The sequence below is a fragment of the Spermophilus citellus genome (genome assembly GCF_964194105.1).
Source record: "Spermophilus citellus genome assembly, chromosome: 4".
NCBI lineage: Eukaryota > Metazoa > Chordata > Mammalia > Rodentia > Sciuridae > Spermophilus > Spermophilus citellus.
The window spans coordinates 177,815,925-177,822,211 of NC_138185.1; the positions used below are offsets into that span (position 1 = coordinate 177,815,925).

Below are 6,287 nucleotides of genomic sequence, written 5' to 3' on the forward strand. Positions count from 1 at the left end.
GCTTCTTCTATTTCTTCCTTTGTTATTGGTCTGTTTAAATTGTGTGTGTCTTCATGACTCAATCTGGGCAGAGTGTACGTATGACTTAAGAAATTTATCCATATCTTCACTATCTTCTATTTTATTGGAATATAGGGTTTCAAAATACTTTCTAATTATCTTCTGTATTTCTGTAGTGTCTGTTGTGATATTGCCTTTTTCATCCCGTATGCTAGTAATTTGAGTTCTCTCTCTTCTTCTCTTTGTTAGCATGGCTAAGGGTCTGTCGATCTTATTTATTTTTTCAAAGAACCAACTTTTAGTTTTTTCAATTTTTTCAATGGTATTTTTTTGTTTCAATTTCGTTGATTTCTGCTCTAATTTTAATTATTTCTTGTCTTCTACTACATTTGCTGTTGTTTTGCTCTTCCTTTTCTAGGTTTTTTAGGTGTAGTGTGAGTTCATTTATTTGTTGGTTTTTTTTTTTTTTTGAGGAAAGAACTCCAAGAAATGAATTTCCCTCTTAAAACTGCTTTCATTGTATCCCATAGGTTCCGGTATGTTGTGTCTGTATTGTCATTTGTCTCTAAGAATTTTTTTATCTCCTCCTTTATGTCTTCTGTAACCCATTGATCATTCAGTAACATATTGTTCATTTTCCATGTGATGTAGGATTTTTCCTTCCTTCTTTTATCATTGATTTCCAGTTTCATTCCATTATGATCAGATATGGTGCATGGTATTATCTCCATGCCTTTATATTTACTAAGAGTTGCCCTATGGCATAATATATGGTCTGTTTGAGTAGGATCCATGTGCTGCTGAGAAGAACATGTATCCACTTGATGATGGTTGATATATTCTATATATGTTGGTTAAGTCTAGGTTATTGATTGTGCTATTGAGTTCTATAGTTTCTTTATTCAGCTTTTGTCTAGAGGATCTGTTTAATGGCGAGAGAGGTGTGTTGAAGTCACTCCTAATATTGTGTTGTAGTCTATTTGACTCTTGAACTTGAGGAGAGTTTGTTTTATGAACGTTGTAGCACCATTGTTTGGTGCATACAAATTGATAATTGTTATGTCTTATTGGTGGACGGTTCCTTTTAACAGTATATAGTGTCCTTCTTTGTCCCTTTTGATTAACTTAGGTTTGAAGTTGATTTTATTCGATATGAGTATGGCCACTCCTGCTTGCTTCCGAGGGCCATGTGAGTGGTATGATTTTTCCCAACCTTTTACCTTTAGCTTGTGTAAGTCTTTTCCTATCATGAGTCTCCTGAAGGCAGCATATTGTTGGATTTGTTTTTTTGATCCAGTTTACTAGCCTATGTCTCTTGATTGGTGAGTTTAGGCCATTAACATTTAAGGTTACAATTGAAATATGATTTGTACTTCCAGTCATGTTTATTTATTTATTTATTTTAGTTTGGCTAGTTTTTACTTTTTGGTTATTTTCCTCCTCCTTTACTGAGATTCCTTCTGCTGGTAGTTTTGGGCACTATTTTTCAATTCCTCTTCTTGTAGTATTTTGCTCAAAATGCTTTGCAGTGATGGTTTTCTGGCTGCCAATTCTTTTAGCTTTTGTTTATCATGGAAGATTTTAATTTCATTGTCAAATCTGAAGCTTAATTTTGCTGGATACAGTATTCTTGGTTGGAATCCATTATTTTTCAGCATTTGAAATACATTGTTCCAGGATCTTCTCGCTTTCAAAGTCTGTGATGAAAAATCAGTCATTAACCTAATTGGTTTACCCCTGAATGTAATCTGCCTCCTTTCTCTCGTAGCTTTTAATATTCTCTCCTTGTTCTGTATGTTGGCTATCTTCATAATTATATGTCGTGGAGTTGGTCTATTATGGTTTTGCATGTTTGGGGTCCTGTAGGCTTCCAGGATTTGGCAATCCATTCCATCTTTCATCTCTGGGAAGTTTTCTAGAGTTATTTCATTTAATAGGTTGTCCATTCCTTTGGTTTGATTCTCTATGCCTTCTTCTATCCCGATGACTCTCAAATTTGGTTTTTTTATGACATCCCATATCTCTTGAATAGATTGCTCGTGGAATTTAAGCATCTTTTCTGTGTTGACTATATTCTTTTCAAGTTGATAAACTTTGTCTTCATTATCTGATGTTCTGGCTTCTACTTGATCTAGTGTATTTGTAATATTCTCGTTTGAGTTTTTAATTTGGTTTATAGTTTCCTGCATTTCTAGGATTACTGTTTGATTTTTTTTTTTTTAAGATCTCTATCTCCTGGTAAAGCTAGTTTTTTGCCATTTGAATTTGTTTGTTTAATTCATTTTCAAAATATACTTTTATTGCTTGGACTTGCTGTCTCATGTCTTCTGTAATATTCCTTTCCATCTGAGTTAGGTATGCCTTGAGTTCTTTCCCTATCCATGTTTCTGATGCTTTTAGGTCCTCCTGTAGATTTAAGTTGTCCTGCATTGTTTGTACTCCCTTTTTCCCTTGTTTTTTCATGATGTTCACGTTACTTTCCAGCTCTATTTGAATGCTGTGTTTCTGCTCTCTTCTGTAGATTTGTTTTGGTTTTGTATATCTCTGTTGTCTCTCCTTTGTGTTGGTAGACTATGCCTGCTAAAGTGAATTCTGCTGGGAAGGAATTCCGACGGCCGAGCTCCAGTGACGTCACCTCTCTGCGATGGCGGGCCCCAGGCTCCTTGCTGGGGTGTTTGAATGGGGGGGTGGGACTGGACTGTCTCTGGTTGGTTTCAGCTCCCAGTCGCCAGCGGGCGGGCGGGCGGTCTCCAGCCGCCCAGTCATGCTGGCAGCCGGCGGGCGATCTGTCGCCGGAGGGTGGGTGGACTCCAGCCACCCAGTCGCATGGGCAGCGGGTGGGCTGTTGCCAGCGGGCGGGCGATCTCTAGCCGCCCAGTCGCGCGGTCGGTCGCCGTATTTTGTTCCTTTTTAATGAGGCAGTCTGTTCCTTTCATGACCATCTTTTCTTCATGCTTTAGGAGGAATCAGTTATGGCTTACAGAGCTGGACAAATCGCGGGTACAAGCATATATCTCGGGTGTGATATCTATTCAGAATCCAAGTCAGGAATCGTTCTAAGCCCAAGCTGAATCCTCCATGAGGATGTGTACCATATTTTCTCTGATCTGTGTACTAGTAAGGAGTGGGGTCAATCCCTTCCCTTTTATAACCTGCCAGCATTTCTTCACTATCCCAGATACACATTGAGCCTCCCACAATCTCACCAACATTGGGCATCAACACGTCAACAGATTCAGTAAGGCAGGAATCCTCAGGACATCGCTGCATGTAGAAAGACTTGATCTTCACAGGAAATCGACACAGCAAGACTGGTTCATTAATGGTGTCTGTCAATAGTCTCTCAGGAGCTTCTGGGATATCTTCTTCAAATTCGTAGAAAGTCCCATCTTCTTTCTTTACATTGTGTTCTTTTAGCCACACAATAGCATTGGAGTAGTTCATCTGTTTGAAAGGCCATTTAGGGGGTTTAAAGTTCAGATTGAGGTCATACACTATACTTGCTGCCAGTGATTTTAAGACTCTATCTACCACTTCACAAACCAAGTCCTCCAATCTGTTCAGGAGCTCCTCAAAAGGTCAGGAAAGGGCACTCAGCTTCCACATGAGTGTACTCAGCCAGGTGACTTCGTGTTCTGGATTGTTCTCCTTTGTATGACTGTGCAATACAAAAAACATCTCCCAAGGATGGAAGGCAGGTCTCCAGGTACAACTGAGAGGACTGAGTCAAAAATGCCTCTTCTCTAAAACAGTCAAGCTTGAAGAGCGTGGCACCACCTTCTACATGTGTCTGCACCAACATTGGAGGAGTAACTTCACAGTACCCCCTATCAAAGAAGTGATCTCTGAAGCACCTGGTGATCATGGAATGTGCTTTTAGGATTTTGGACATATTTTCTCCTCTGATCATCATATGCCTATTGTTCAGCTGGACATAGACATCAGATACTTCATTGATTAAGTTATCTGCTCCTCCAGCAGGGGCCAACCCTATAAGTCTCCAGAAGTCACAATTCAGCTCTTGGCCCCCTGGAGCCTGTTTGCCCTTTGGAGTAAGATTTAGCATTCCATATACAGCAACACTACTCTCCGTAGACAAAGCTACTCCATGGTAACACTGACACAACTCATCCGACAAGACACGCTGAAGATAACCTGTACCATCCCGCAACCCCAGGAACATTAAATTCTTTCCTTGCCTACGCAGCCTATGGACCCAGCCAAAACCCTTTACTCTCCGGCCTCTATATCCTTCTAATGCATGAATCTTCACACATTGTGGCTCTGGCAGACTTGGATCATTTTTAACGGTATTCTTCTTTGCTTCTTCGAGGTTCTTTTCTCTTCGCAAATTATCTTCTGCCTTTTTCTTCTCTCGGGATTCACTCTTCATTTGCTCCCTATGCTACATTTTCCTAATGTTCTTCATTTGTGATTTAGACATAATGTTCCACCTCTCATTTTCTTTTTGTGAATCTTCATAAATGGTAGGAAATGGATCTTTTCCTACTGTCATCAAAGCTTTTAGGCCTGTTTTAAATAGTTTCTCTTTGGTACCATCTCCCGTGGCACCATTTCCCTCTCGATCTGAGACATACAGCTCTGCTAGCACCATCCCTGCAGTCGCCCTGGTCACCTCCAAGGACGTGGTCCCAACACCGCCGCCGCCCAGTCATCCCAACATGTGCGGAAAGCTCACCTCTGAACTTTCTTCTGTTGTTTCACCCATGAGCTTTTGGGAGACACCTGTCTCTAGCAGGGGCATATACAATTCTGGAAGCAAAATGTTAAGTTTTTCCTGAAATCTTTAAAAATGTTTTTTTTATATCCTCCTTTGAGTGTTACAGCATATTATATTTTAATCCAAAGCAGGAAAAATTAGGGGCAGTGTGGTGTAGTGTCTAAGAGGGCTAAATTTAGTAGCTTGCTAACAGTGACTCTTGGTTTCTCTCTATCACTTACCTGCTTATTAGTTAGTCACAAGGCCTTGGGAAAGTTAGACCTTTCCTACTATTTTAAGGAAACTAACAATGGTATTTAACCTCACAGGGTAACTGTGAAGATTCAGTGGGTCAATTTATACGAAGTACTTGGCCTCCTACCTAAGATAGACTTCTGTTTCATTTTGGACTTTTTTTGGGGGGGATTATCAGTTGTCTAAATTTCAATCTGTCCATTATTTTTCCTTCGTGGTCATCTTCTTATCTCTCATTTTTTTTTGTCCTTAGTCTTTCCCTTTATATTCTATAAGAAAATATAAATATGTCCTAAATTTTTCTTTTGCCAAACCTGCCCTTTCCTTCAACCTAGATTGTATTTCTGCTAATATGCTTATAAAACTTTAAAAAATAATAACATATAATGCACAGGAAGGAAAGTATAATCCTAAATGTGTATCCTGTGAAATTGCAAGAGAACAATCCATGTATCACGTTTCAGGTTAAAAAACAGAATGCATTCCATTGGCTCCCACATGAAGCCAAACACAAACTCTAGTCTCCTCCTCAAGGTAGCACTCTTCTGGCTTTGTTGGTAATCACTGCCATACCTTTTCTTTTTTAATGCCTAAGTAGGCATTCCTAAACCTTGTAGGTTAGTCTTTAAACTTTATATACGTGGAATTGACCAAGGACCAGACCATGGCTCCTTGGTTTTTTACCATGATCTAGCTCCTTCCACAAGTCACTCTATTTGTGAGCTTCATCTGTGTTGTAGGCTTCTTGCCTTCATTTCTGTGCAGTCTTCCATCATTAGTGGGTAGCACTGTATCATCCCCTCTACAGCTGGGTGGTTGGGCTTTGTATGTTTTTTGGCTACTACAAACAACACTGCTATAAATGTCCTGAACTTTGAATCCTGATGCCCTGTGACATTTCTTAGGGTAAATTTCATATCCATGAAAGAGTTTCTTGGGTAATAAAGCATCCATACAATCAGTTTTAATAAGTGTTGCCAAACAGTCACCAAAACTTCACTGTGTGCTATCGTGTTTTTAATTCCCTTAAAATCACTCATCCTTTTACTCTCTCACTTTCAGGTCCTGCTTCTCTCTGTTACAGCCTGGGTCTTTTTATACTGTGCTTACTGAGAAGGGCAAGTGTGAAAATTTTCTTCTGGAATATAAGAAGAGTTTATTTTCCAAGGGTTAATTCTTTTTCTTGTTCTCTTAAATAGTTTTCTTTTCCTTGACTTGTAATCCACGTGCCATCCTCCCAGACTCGTGTTCATTTTCTTTTTTTTTTCTTTTCCTTGAACATAGTGGGTACAGACTCTGTCATCAGAGGGAG

The 6,287-nt window shown here is 39.5% G+C and overlaps 1 pseudogene across 1 annotated transcript; it reads right to left on the bottom strand.

Moving 5' to 3' along the window:
* Positions 1-2,970: 2,970 nt before the first annotated feature.
* Positions 2,971-4,615, bottom strand: LOC308646178 (asparagine--tRNA ligase, cytoplasmic-like; annotated as a pseudogene). Its single transcript has one exon. The product of its transcript is annotated as an asparagine--tRNA ligase, cytoplasmic-like (transcript).
* Between the last annotated feature and the right edge of the window lie 1,672 nt (positions 4,616-6,287).